The sequence below is a fragment of the Rattus rattus genome, chromosome 4 (assembly GCF_011064425.1).
Source record: "Rattus rattus isolate New Zealand chromosome 4, Rrattus_CSIRO_v1, whole genome shotgun sequence".
Taxonomy (NCBI): Eukaryota; Metazoa; Chordata; class Mammalia; order Rodentia; family Muridae; genus Rattus; species Rattus rattus.
Genome location: NC_046157.1, coordinates 159,241,683 through 159,255,891, shown reverse-complemented (window position 1 = coordinate 159,255,891; position 14,209 = coordinate 159,241,683). Strand labels below are relative to the sequence as shown.

Sequence of the window (14,209 nt, the reverse complement as noted above, 5' to 3'; positions counted from 1 at the left end):
ACACCCCATTGTGAAGTCACCTGAACTGGGTGCTGGGAACCCAACGTGGGTTTTCTACCACGGAGACTTTCTCCAGGCCTTTCCTCCTGCCTTTCTTTCCTCTTTTCCTTCTTATTTCACAGGGTGTCGCACAATGGAGTCCAGGCACCTGACCCTTGGGAACTTGCCCCAGAGTGGGGAGTACGGCTGTGTTTTGCCTCGCCCAGCTTCTGTTCAGCCTCACTACCTGAGTGGGTTCCCGTCATCACCATGGCCACCACACCTCTAAACCCACAAGACCCCTCTAAAGCCATTCACTGGCCTCCCCTACCCTTTCCTCCATCCCTAACCCCTAACCTACTAATCCATCCTTTTGTCCGAAAATGTCATTTCTTAGACACTGTGTCAATGGAATGGAATATTTTGTTATCATTTGGATGGGAATTGTTTTTTGATGTAATTCTTTGGAGCCTTGCTCCAGTGAGTACGGGTCCGGAACTCTTCTGTGTGGCTGAGTGTATGACACAGGATGGATGGAGCACCTTGTCACTTTCAGGTTTAAAGCATATCTGTCTTTTCAGCCTTCGACGAGATGAGAGGTGATTTGGTAAAGAGTGGTGCCATTGTCTTCCTTACTGGGTCCCTTTATCATGAGCACAGCACCTGAGCTCCTTGATTTCGCCAGGAAACATGTTTCCTGATGGCTTGACCAGCATCCCAGTGTTGGCCCTGGATGGAAAAGCTTCCCTAACACGAACCACACAGACCATGACAGGGGCGCACTGACTGGAGGTGCTGATGGGATAGACTCCCTCTGTGAATATTCAAATAGCCCATCAAGGGATGGAAACAGCAGCTGAGTTTGACTGCACTCACGGGAGTGTGGGCCATGCAGGAGCACGACTGGGTTATAAACCAGGGAAGCAGACTGGGAATAGAAAACCACACTCCCCTACTTGTACATCTTTTCTAGTCTATGAGTTATGGAGTCCAGTATTTTTGCTAGCATTTGTTTATTATTTCTTCGTTTTTGGCTAATTGAGACAGGTTTGACTGGCTTCATCGTAGCTATGTAGCCCAGGTTGGCCTCTTAACTCTTGACAGTCCATCTGCCTCAACCTGATGGGTGCTGGGATTACCCGCGGCTACATTCAAATCTGGCTCAATTTACGTTTGTTTACCTTGAGAGAGATGGAATCACTTAGCCCAGGCCGACATCATACTTACTCTGTAGCTGATGATGACCTCAAACTTCCCTGTGTTTTCCCTCCTAGTTGCTAGCATTAGAGACATGTCACCATGTCAAGTTTACACAGTGGGGGATCCAACTCAGGACTTAGTATGTTAGGAAACACTATCAACTGAGCTACATATGCAGCCCCTACTGACAAGAGGTCTCATAGAACTAAGCCTACACTTGCTGTGTGGCCAAAAGATGACCTTGAATTCTTTTTTTTTTTTTTTTTAAAGATTTATTATTTTTATTTATGGGATTACACTGTAGCTGTCTTCAGACACACCAGAAGAGGGCATCAGATCTCATTACAGATGGTTGTGATTCACCATGTGGTTGCTGGGATTTGAACTCAGGACCTCTGGAAGAGCAGTCAGTGCTCCTAACCGCTGAGCCATCTCTCCAGCCCCCTATTTTTATATTTTTATTTTATTTTTTGTGGTATGAGGAGCAAACCTAGAGGTTTTGTGCGTGGCAATCGTTCTGCCAGTGAGCCACACTTAAGGGCTGTAAGATCACAGGAAGGACTACCCTTAACAAAGCAGGTCTGTTTTTCTTCTTTTTCCCCTGAGACAGGGTCTCACTATGTAGTTCTGACTGGGCTAGAACTTGCTATGTAGATCAGGCTGGCCTTGAACTCACAGACCTGATTGCCTCTGCCTCTCCTTTGTATGTGACACCGCACCTGACACGATTTCTTTTTCTTTTGAATTTGGACACAGTCGGAGAGTCCTGGCTCCCGCTGTCATGTTCATGGCTGTCAGTAGCAGAAACAGTTTAAAGGCAAAGAGGCTTAGTTTGGCTCTGGGCTTAAGGGCATACAATCCACTTTGGCAGGAAGGTGTGACAGTTTGTCTTGGCCGGAGTGTGTGGTGGAGGCTCCTCAGATGATGGCAGGTCAGGAAGCAGAGAAAGGACCTGAATCAGGCCTGGGCTATAAGCCTCAAGTCTCACCCCATGGCCTAGATCCACTCCTTAGGCCCTAAGTTCCAAAGGTTTCACACTCCTGAAATAGCATCATTAGAAGAGGACTAGGCGTTCAAACACAAGTTCAGAACTTGCTGACATAGCATGAAAATCTGCCTTCTTACAGCCTGCCCTCCCCCAAACCTCAAACACACCAGGAGGGAGGGTGGCACTGGAGATACAGCTCAGTAGGTAGTCGGCCCAGCATGCAGGGAGCCCTGGGTTTAGTCCCCAACACCACATATACTCTAGCAGTGCACATCTGTGATCCCAGCACACAGGAAGCACAGGCAGGAAGATCAGCTCCAGGTCACCCTTTGTCGACTACATCAGGAGTTAGATACCAGTTAGATACAGGAGACCATGTTGGAAGTAAGACAGACAGGAAGGAAGAAGGAAGGAAGAAGGAAGGAAGAAGGAAGGGAAGGCAAGGGAGGGAGGGAAGAAAGGAGGAAAATCTACTAAAGTTTTTTTCTTTTGGTATTAATAACTTACCTTCTGGACATATAACCTAGCTGGAGCTCCAGGCTCCTGAGTGCTGGGACTCTGGCATGCACCACACACCTGGCCTTAATGAGCTCTTGCTTTGCTCCCCCTTGGGTTACTGGGTCTAAGAACCAACTGACTTCTTGGGAAGCATCCTGGGACTTCTCCTCAGGGCCGAGGTGCCATCTTAAAGTCATCAGGAAGTTGCCTGAATCTCTTCTGAGGGTCTCCTGGAGAACAAAACAGTTTAGGTTGATGGTCGCTTGGGAAATTACCAAGTAAACAACCATCTGTGAATGTGGAAATTCAGTTATTTCTTCTGCATGTGCTTGAAGACAACAGACTATGGCTGATAGTATGCCAGACTATCAGACCTGTATGAATTTTGTTCAGCTTCTGAGACACATATTAGTAACACACTTATGTAAATCTAACTCACCAGACTTATCATTAGATATTCCTTGACAACTTTCCCATTTAATTCAATACATCAAGAGAACCCAATTAGTTGTATTTTGTCACTGTTTGGGAATTTAAAAAAATGGGGTCTTGACTGTCGTGGCGGCACATAGCTTTAATCTCTGACAGAGGTGGTAGAACTCTTGTGAGTTTGAGGCTAGCCAGATCTACTTAGCAAGTGCCAGACCAGCCAGGGCCACACAAACAGACCCTCCCTCTAAAAGAAAAAAAGAAAGAAAAGAAAAAGAGGGAGAGGATTAGTTTTACTGTGTGACCAAGGCTGGAGTGACACTCATTATGCAGTCCAGGTTGGCCTTGAACTTAAGCTCTTCCTACTTCAGCCTCCTACATGCTGGGATCATCTATGTCTGGGGCCCAATCTTCCCTCGGCTGGCTCTATCCCAGAGTCCTTTCTGCCTACCGGATGTCCCACCTTCTATTTCCTGTCTCAGCTACAGGTCTATCAGCTTTAATTGACAGGTGTTGCATCCATATAGTACATAAGAGATTTTCTCTACAGTCAGAAGACTCAAAAAGGGAAATACAGAATGTTAGACAGCTTGGAGAAATGCACTGCTCTCTAGCAGAGGATTTGGTTTCCTCACATGACTGAAGCCCCAGTGAGGGACAGTCTGGTAGACCAGTCTTGGTTTCCTAAGCCAGTTTGCTGAAAGGGTAGTAGAAAATGAGATCAACCTCCTTCATTCTTGTACTAAAGGCAGACCAGCACCCTGTCTTAAATAGGAAAACAAAGCAAAAACCCCAACTCTGGACATTGCTATATTGGAGGCCATGTTTTCAACATATTAGCTTTCTAGGACTTTTTATTTTAATTTAGCGACAGGGTCTCATGTATCCCAGGCTGACCTTCTACTTGATAGATAGCTAACAAAGGAAATCTTTGAATTTTTAATCCCCCTGCCTCTCTCTTAAAGGCTGGGATTACAGGCAAACCACGAAATGCAATGCAATGTAATACAACACAACACAATACGACACAACACAACATGACAAAATACAATACAGTACTCAGTCTTGTGCTATCCTGGGGACCAAACCCAGGCTTTCATGCATGCTAGGCATCAATCAAACTATATTCCCAAGGGGTGGTGGCAGCACACACCTTTAATCCCAGCACTCAGGGGGCAGAGAGAGGCAGGTGGATCGATGAGTTTGAGGTCAGCCTGGTTTAAAAATTGAGTTCCAGAGCAGCCAAAGCTACACAGAGAAACCATGTCTCAAAAATCAAAAACCAACCAAGCAAACAAACAATATTTCCAGTCCTAGGGACACATTTTAGATCCAACTCACTTGCTGCCAGCCCTTCCCCCACCCTATGCTACCTCCGGTGGCATCTTATTTCTGTTGACAAATCAGACAAGTGACAAACAGGTGAAGAGAATGCTGGAGTGATGCCTTGGTAGTTAAGACTGACTGCTCTTATAGAGGGGACCCTAGTTCCGTTCCCAGCACTTACATAACCAACTGTAATTCTAGTTCCAGAGATCCAACATCTTCTTCCAGCCTCTATGGGCACTGTTCTTACATGCACATACTCAAATCCAGACACAATTAAAAGTAATGAAAATAAATCTTTTAAAGTTAAATCTGTTCTTTCCCCCTTTCTAATTCCACATCACTAGCACCTGTCAAGAATTCCCCATCATCATCATCATCACCATCACCATCACCATCACCATCACCATCATCATCATCACACCATCATCATCACCATGACCATCACCATGACCATCACCATCACCATCACCATGACCATCACCATCACCATGACCATCACCATCATCATCACCATCACCATCATCATCACATCATTATCATCATCTTGGTGGTTTGAAAAAACAGGTGGAGATTGGCACTACTGGAGGTGTGGCCTTGTTGGAGTAGATGTGTCTTTGCTGGAGGAAATGTATCATTGGAGGTGGGCTTTGAGGTTCAAATGTTCAAGCCAGGCCCAGTGTCACTCTCTTTTCCTGCTGCTTGCCCATCTTGATGTAGAACTCTCAGCTACCTCTCCAGTACCATGCCAGCCTACACACCACCATGCTTCCCTCTTGCCGTGATGATAATGGACTAAACCTCTGAAACTGTAAGGCAGCTCCAATGATAAGAGTTGCCATGGTCGGGGTTGGGGATTTAGCTCAGTGGTAGAGCGCTTGCCTAGGAAGCGCAAGGCCCTGGGTTCGGTCCCCAGCTCCGAAAAAAAAGAAAAAAAAAAAAAAAAAAAAAAAAGAAGAGTTGCCATGGTCACGGTGTCTCTTCACAGCAGTGAACTTTAACCCAGGGCCTTGTGTGTGAAAGGGAAGTGTTTGACCACTAAGTTATATCTCTAAAGAATCTTATTTTCCCCTTGAGACAGGATCCAGCTAAACAGCCCAAGATGGCCTTAGCTTACTAGGTAGTCCAGACGGAGTGGAATTTGCAGTTCTCCTTCCTCAGCTTTTCGGTGCTGGGATTAGAGGCAAGCACCATCATGCCCTGCTTCTGTTTTTAAAAAATGTTTTCTTATGACAAGGTTTTGGTCTGTTAACCCAGGCTGACCTGGGTACTTGCTAGGTATCTAAAGATTGCTTCAAACTTATGTCAATCCTCCTGCCTCAGTCTTCTGAGTGCTGGGACTATAAACGTGTGCTACCTGAGCCTAGCAGGTAGCCTTCATTTCCAGGAACACAGGAACTGTGACTCCAGCCTGCTTTATGTCATGCTTTGCAGGTGACATCTTTGCATGCAGTTTAGAAAATGTTCCCTCAGGACATTTTCTCACGTTTCCACATACATGTAGCATCTCTGTCTCCTCTGTATACCTTGGGCTGGGTCAGTGGAAGAGTACCATTAGCATGTCCCATTTCCATCTCAAGCACCCAGACAAACAGACAAACCAAGAATCCTAAATAGACACTCAGATTCACATTCAATAATTGTTCTTCATATGTCTGTGTATCTGTGTGCCTGTATGTGCACACTCCTGGTGCCCATGGATTAGAGGCAAGCACTGTCAGAGGTCACAGGACAACTACTTGTCAGTGTTTCCTTCTACACATGTGGGTTCCAGAGTCACACTCAGGTTGTCAGACGTGGCAGCGTCTGCCTCCACCCACTGAGCCATCTCACCTGCCAGGTCTGCGTGTCCTTGGCATATAGCTTGCTTTGAGGTGAAGAAATGTGAAAAACAGCAAAGTGCAGAGGTTTTCTGAGTTTTCCTTCCACAGTTTGTGTTAGGTTAGATTTTCAGTGCTGTGGCAAAATAGCTGTTGTTGTTGTTGTTGTTGTTTTGTTGTTGTTGTTGTTGTTGTTGTTGTTGTTGTTGTTGTTGTGCAGGCTCTCACTCTGCAGCCTGGTAGGCCTAGAATTCACTGTGTAGGGCAGCCTGGCCTTCAGCTCCTCTCCTCCGCCTTCACCCTCCCTGGGATTAGAAGTATACACCACTTGGATATTCCCAGCTGAGGTAGAAGAGTGCAGTGGAGTAAACCTGGTCTCCTCACAGCAGCCAAGCAGCACAGAGGAGAAAAGCAAGGATGGGGCTGGGACAGGATGCGCCCTCTTGTGCACATCCCCCAGGACCCATCTCCTCCAACTACAGGGTACCTACTACTTTCCAGTGATTTCATCAAATGTGACTTATTGATGGATCGATCTACTGATAAGGTCAGAGCCTCATGATCCAATCAAAAGCTTTACCCAGAAGACAGGACTTGCAATCCTTTTGCTTTGGAGAAGGATCAGGAGTTCAAAGTCAGCCTTAACTACATAGCCAGTTCAAGGATAGCCTGGATACTGGAAACCCTGCCGTGAAAAACTAATGAAGCAAAGGTTCACCTCTGAATGCTGCTATCCTGGAGACTCAACCTTCAACGTGTGAGCCTTAGAGGGACATTTTAGGTGCAAACCACCACAAGACTAAAAACTGGAGGAGAAAAATAAAGCCAGTTGTCAGGCAGTCCTCTTCCCATCACTTCAGGACATTATTTTTTGTCACCAAGTCGGTCAACTTTCAAAAATGCAAACCTGGATGTGGGGACACACGTCTTTAATCCCAGCACTCAGGATTCTGACACAGGCAGATTTCTATGAGTTGGAGGCCAGCCTGGTCTACATAGTGAGCTCCAAGTCAGTCATAGTTACACTGTGAGACTCTGTCTCAAGAACAAACAAACAAACAAACAAACAAAAGCAAAGAGTGCCGGCAAGATAGCTCTGAAGATCAAGGTTTTACCAAACCAGAGGACCTGAGTTAGATTCCCAAGGCAGACACCATCGAAGAAGAGAACCAGCCCTCAAAAGTTGTTTTCTGGTTAACTTGGGCCGGGCAGAAGCCTCCCTGCCACCTGAATTTAGATATATCCTGCAAAGAAGGCAAGAAGGGCTGTTCTGCTATCAACCAGGTGGTGACCCGAGAATACACCATCAACATTCACAAGCGCATCCATGGCGTGGACTTCAAGAAGCGTGCTTCTCAGGCACTCAAAGGAATCTGGAAATTTGCCATGACAGAGATGAGGAGTCCAGATGTGTGCTTGATGCCAGGCTCAATAAGGCTGTCTGGGCCGAGGGAAGAAGGAATATTCTGTATCTCATCTGAGTACCTTTGTCCAGAAAAACATAATGAGAATGAGATTCATCCTCTACACGGTGGTAACGTCCATGCCTGTTACCGCATCCAGAAATCTACAGTTTGTCAATGTGGATGAGAGCTAACCTGCCGAATGTCAATAAAGTTGTAGAACTGATTCAAAATCAATCAATCAATCAACCAAACAATCAATCAACCAATCAATAATCAAATTTGTCCTCTGATGGCCACATGAGCATCATGGAACATTCATATATGTGTACCACACACACAAACGCATACTAAAATAAACAAACATAAATAAGAGTTTTAGAAAATCATTTATGTTCATTGGTGTTTTGCCAGCATGTATATCTATGTGAAAGTGTCAGATCTTGGAGTTACAGTTATGAGCTGCCATGAGGATTTGAACCCAGGTCCTTGGATGAGTAGTCAGTGCCCTTAACTGCTGAGCCATCTCTCCAGCTCCCAACTATGTTTTTAATGGAAAGAAAAGTTAACTATGGGCATTTCTTTTCAGAGGCTTAAGTCAGTTGTGGAGGCTCATGCCTGTAATTCTAGTGCTTGGGTGGGGGCGAGGATGAGGCAGGAGGATTACTGAAAGTTTTACACTGGAGTTGACTTCAGAGTGAGACTTTGTCTTAAAATAAAAAATAAGATGGGAAGATAACCCGGTGGCAAAATGGTTGCTGTGCCTTACGATCCAGAACCCAGGAAAATTCCAAACAACAGTGCATGGGTCTATAATCCCAGGGGCTCCTAGGAGGAGACAGGAGACAGAGGCAGGAGAATCAACTAAAGCTCTTAGGTCAGCTAACCTGAACTACACATCTGTGGACAAGTGAGGCCTTGTCCCAGGGTCAGCTCTGCATTGCATATACTAAAATTGTATGGATACAGCGATTAGCATGTCCCCTGAAAGAGGGTGGAACACATTTGTGGAGTATTTCATATTTTTCACAACATTGAGAAAGAGAGACTACTCAAGGCAGAAGACGCCCTCATGCATCCATGTACCCCCACACATATACATATATACATGTAACAGCCCCCCAGATCTTAGTCTGGCTACCTGTTCTTGCTAACTGAAGTATGTCAACCCAGGATATGGTTTTTGTGCTTAAAGTTCACCCTAAGAAAGGCTCGGGTTATAATGGGATCCCAAAAGCTCGGTGTAGTCACGGTAGGCTAATAAAGACTTTCTTCAACCTGTGTCCAAGCAGCCTTCTATGGTGGACACCCCACAACAATGCACACACAACAGACACACATTATATACACAAACAAAAATAAATCATACCTTAAACGAACAACTAAAGAAAGAGGAAGAGAAGAAGAAATAGAAAAAGAGATAGCTCAGGGCTCTGAGGTTTGAGGGCAAGGTATCAGTGTTATCTTGCCTTATGACCTATGGCACTATGACAGCAAAAAGCACATTCCAAAGAAACAGATCATATCCTTGGACTAGAAGCCAGAGTGTGGGCTGAGGTAAGACAGACAACAGGCAAACAGACAGACAGAACAACCCTTTTTCTAGTTGTAACTCAGGTCCATTGAGAACTACCTGAATGCTTCTCAGATATAATTAATGACTCCCTCCCCCACTGTCTTCTCCCCCTTCCTCCCAACTCTCCTCTCCTCCTCTCCTTCCCCACTTCTGACCTCTCCTCTCCTCCCAGTGCTGAGGACTGATCCCAGGGTCTTGTATCTAGGTCCTACCTCTTAAAGGTTCCACTGCCCTTTACCATGGCCACACTAGAGACCACATTGCTTTCAAGCTGGGAAACCTGGAGAGGTACCTGAGATACACAAACCACAGCCGTACCATAGCAGTCTGTCTCTCTTCTCTGATCTAATGCTTGCATAGCAAGCCCTTCTATTTGTGGCTTTTCTGTTACTATAACTGGATACTTGAAGCTGTGTTATTTTCTTTTCCATCCTTCCTTCCATTCTTTTGAGATGTGGTTTACTCTTAGTCCGTAATCTGGCCTTGAACTCACAATGTAGCCCAGGCTGGCTTCTAACTTGTGGCAATTCTCCTATGTCAGGTTCCTGAGTGCTAGGAGTACTCGTAGGTCACCACATCTGGTGCCTTCTTCATTTTTAATTTTGTCTTTGTTGCTGTTTTTGAGATGGGGTCTTGCTTACATCTCATATAACCCTCAATCTTACAATCCAGCCGCTGCCACCTCTCAGTGCTGGGATTACAGGCATGCATCACCGTGCCTAGCTCCCCAAACTATTTTATTAATGAATTCAACCTCACATTTATCAATTCCTTTTCTCCCTGCCGTTGGGTTAGCAGTTTCATAAACTCACCAATTTCTGTCATAGAGTTCTGGAAATTCTTCTCCAGTCTGAAGTCATTAAAAATTCACATTTCTCGGAGACCTCATCTTTCCCGGCAACCTCGTAGAAGACACCACTTTAGGGTTTTAATTGAATGCAGAAAGCATCCAGAAAGACAGAATAAAGCAACTGAACTCAACAAGGCCAGCGATATAGAATGATCTGATAGTTCACAATGAAAGCCATTCATTATTCTATAGCCTACAACATTGCAGTTGGGTGTGATGGTTCATGTTTGAATCCCCTGACCTTGGGAGGCAGATGTAGGAGGATCACCAAGAGTTCAAGGCCAACCTTGACTTTGTAGCAAGTTCCAGATCAGCCGGGGATACATAATGAGATCCTGTCTCCAAAAAGAGTAACATTAGAATTATGACTATTAATAAAAACCAAGACACAGACTTACGAGTTATGACTTTTATACAATTTTGGATCATATATTAATAATACATTCAAAACTCCATTTATACAAAAATTCATTCATACAAGTGCAAGTCTAATATGTGTTTTTAGGACTTTTAGGGACCCTCTGGAAAAAAAAATCTCAAAATCCATTGTAGACAAGGGGCTGATGAGATGGCTCAGTGGGTAAGGGCTCCTGCTGCCAAGCCTGATGATCTGAGTTCAATCCCTGGGACCCACTTAAAGATAGAACAGATGGCCCAGAGTAAGCTTCTGATCTCTACACTTGTGCTGCAGAATGCACAATTGTGCTCATGTGTGTTCACACATGAGTGCATGCACACACAGACACACAGACACAGACACAGACACACACACACAGACACACACACACACACACACACACACACACACACACACACACATACAGAGGTTAAGAATTGGAACCTTAAAAGGGGAAACTTTGACTTGAGGAAGTTTGTCCAATAGATGAAAAGCTTAAAGCACTTCATTAACTAGGGCCATTTTATAGGAGGTCAACCAGTTGGCCACTTTTCTTTTTTCATTTTATTTTATATATGTGAGTACACTGTTGTTGTCTTCAGACACACCAGAAGGGGACACCAGATCCCAATCACAGATGGTTGTGAACCACCATGTGGTTGCTGGGAATTGAACTCAGAACCTCTGGAAGAACAGTCAGTGCTCTTAACTGCTGAGCCATCTCTCCAGGCCCAACTAGGACCATTCTAAAAGAAAACCAATGAAAGTATCTTTCGAAGGGGTCTCGCCACATGGCGACACACCTCTGTGACTCCAGCAGTAGAAGTAGGAAGATTTAGTTAAAGGTCATCCTCAGCTAAATATCAAGTTCAAAGCCAGTCTGGTCTACATGAGATTCTATTTCAAAAACAAAAGCCAGCTAGGTGTGGTTGCTCAGGCCTTCAATCCCAGCACTCAGGAGGCAGAGGCAGGTAGATCTCTGTGTGTTCAAAGCCAATCTGGTATATATAGTGAGTTCCAGGACAGCCATAAGAGAGTAATTGAAAAACCCTGTCTCAAAGGAGGAAAAACATTACACACAAAACCATGCAAAACAATCTTAAATCTTAGATTTCCAGACTGACTGCCTAAAAGATAAAAACAAACAAACAAACTAAAAACTTTCATAATTTCCTATTCTGAGCAAACCAAACATGGATGTGGTGGCACAGGCCCAAAATCCTAGCACTCAGGATGAAGGATAAGAAGTTTGAGACTATCTGGGCTACATAGTAAGACCCTGTTTTGAAATACCAAAAGCCAGGCAGTGGTGGCACATGCCTTAATCCCAGCACTTGTGAGGCAGAGTCTGGCAAATCTCTTGAGTTCAAGGCCAACCTGGTCTACACAGAAAGATCCAGGACAGAGAGGGCTATACAGAGAAACCCTGTCTCAAAAACAAACAAACAAACAAACAAACAAACAAACAAACCAACTGAATGAGAAAAAAAAAACACAAGCAATCAAAAAAAACAAAACAAAACAAAACAAAAATGAAATACATTTATGAATAAAAGAAATCTACTGAGAGTAGAACATAGGGGAACAATGCGTTTGTTCCTCATCCGACCCGTGTTTTCTAGCACCAGTCCCTCATAAGGCCCAGGCCACACCATGAAGCCAAGGCATTTGTGCAAGAGAGTAACGCTGGCCATAAGGGTAACTCAGCAGCTCCTGGGTCAGATCAACTGCCCTCTGACCACAGATCTCAAGGCGAGGATGCGAGCACACAGAAGGAAAGCGGTTTGTAAAACTACACCAATGAACGTAGCCCCCTTGTACCGCTACTCCATGGCAAGAGGCTGCTGCCCAGTAGCGCCCCCTGCAGGCCTCCTTCCATCCCTTGTGGCTGAGTTGGTAGGCTGTTCACTCACTTGGTCAGCTCCTTTCTGTTTTCAAGCTTATGCCCCAGTAACGGATCCTGGCCCAGTCAGTTCACAATACACACTTAATGCTATTCCTATTGTTCTTAAGCCATAAGAAGCTACTATCATGCATTAATGATTTAGGATTAAAAACAATCTCTAGACTAGGGCTGTGGATAAGCCAGTAGAACCCTCCTGGCCCAGAGGTATGGTGTTGTACCGTTGCAACCCTAGCATTCAGGATATAAATGCATGAGGATCAGAAGTTCAAGGCCATCTTCTGCCATGTGGAGAGTTTAAGGCCACATGAGCTGCATAAGAACCCATCTCAAAAAGTAATGTGATTTCTAGGTTCTGGGAACATCTTTAGACTCTATACTTTCCTCACATATAGAGCTGTTTCCTGTCTTATATTTAGTTCTGTGTAACAGTTGTTCAGGAGACTAGCACCATGTTTCTAATCATTATTAGAAATTCTCCTCCCCATGGGGCTGGAAAAATAGCTCAGCAGTTAAGAGTTAGCTCTGCTCTGGCAAAGGACCCAGGTTCCCAGAATCTACACATGGGTGACTCACAGTCAACTGCAGGGGATCTGATGCCTCTGGGCCCCTTAGGCACCTGCACTCTTGTGTATATACCCACACGGAGATACAAAGAATTACAAATATTAATAAATAATGATGGAATAAATCTTTAAAAGAGAAAACCCCCTCTCCTCTTCACCCCTTTCCTTTCTTTGAAGGGGTTTAAGGTCTCACTCAGGCCTGAAACTCACTATATAGACCAGGCTGGTTTCAAATGCATCAATCCTCCTTTCTCCATTTCCCAAATGCTGCGATTGTAGACATGAACCACCACGCTTGTCTATAACACAATTTTCAAATGTGGAAACACAAATTTTCTAACAGATCGAAATTTATTGGTCTATTTTCCATATCATATAAAAAAGGGGCCGGGGAGAGAGCTCAGCAGGTAAAGATACTTTTGAGTCCAGTGACCTGAGTTTGATCCCTGAGATCCATTGGGGGAAATAACCAAGACCTGGAAGATGTCCTCTGGTCTCCACACATGCACTGTGGCCCAAAGGCATGCCCGTATGCATACATATCCAAAATAAAGAAATATAATAAAAGATATGTAAGCCCCGAACTTAAGCTTAATAAATAAACTTTATAATTTCATTTTTATTATTTATTTTTGAGACAAGACTCAAAACTCAAGGAAATTCTCCTGCATCAATTTCCCAAGTTTTGGAACTATAGATATGTATCACGATGCCTGGCTAGAAACCTAACTTCTTTAGAAATTCCTAGATGTCTAATGTATATGACTTAATTTAGTATATCTTGACCTTAAGGTTTCAAGTTACTGAGAAAGGTTTGTGTTTTGAGACAGGGCTTTTGCTATTTATTCAAGCTGGCTTATAACTCTTGGTCTTCCTGCCTGGGTAACCTGAATACTGGGATTACAGATACCTCTGGTGAAGGACATCTTTTTAAAGATTCTCTCTCTCTCTCTCTCTCTCTCTCTCTCTCTCTCTCTCTCTCTCCCTTCCCCCCATCTCTCTCTCTCCCCCTTCCCCCATCTCTCTCTCTCTCCCCCCTCTCTGTGTGTGTCTCTCTCTCTCCCCCCCATCTCTCTGTGTGTCTCTCCCCCTCTCTCTCTCTCTCCCCCGTGTGTGTGTGTGTGTGTGTGTGTGTGTGTGTGTGTGTGTGTGTGTGTGTGTGTGTACATGTGAATGCAGGTGCCTAAGAAGCCCAGAAGAGGGTGTTAGATTCCTTGGCACTGGAATTACCATTAGCTGTGAGCTGTCTGAAGAGGGGGGCTTGGTCCTCTGCA

The 14,209-nt window shown here is 44.6% G+C and overlaps 1 pseudogene; it reads left to right on the top strand.

Annotated features, from left to right (window-relative positions):
- The first annotated feature begins 8,571 nt into the window (after window positions 1-8,571).
- Window positions 8,572-8,670, top strand: LOC116899788 (annotated as a pseudogene).
- The last annotated feature ends 5,539 nt before the right edge of the window (window positions 8,671-14,209 follow it).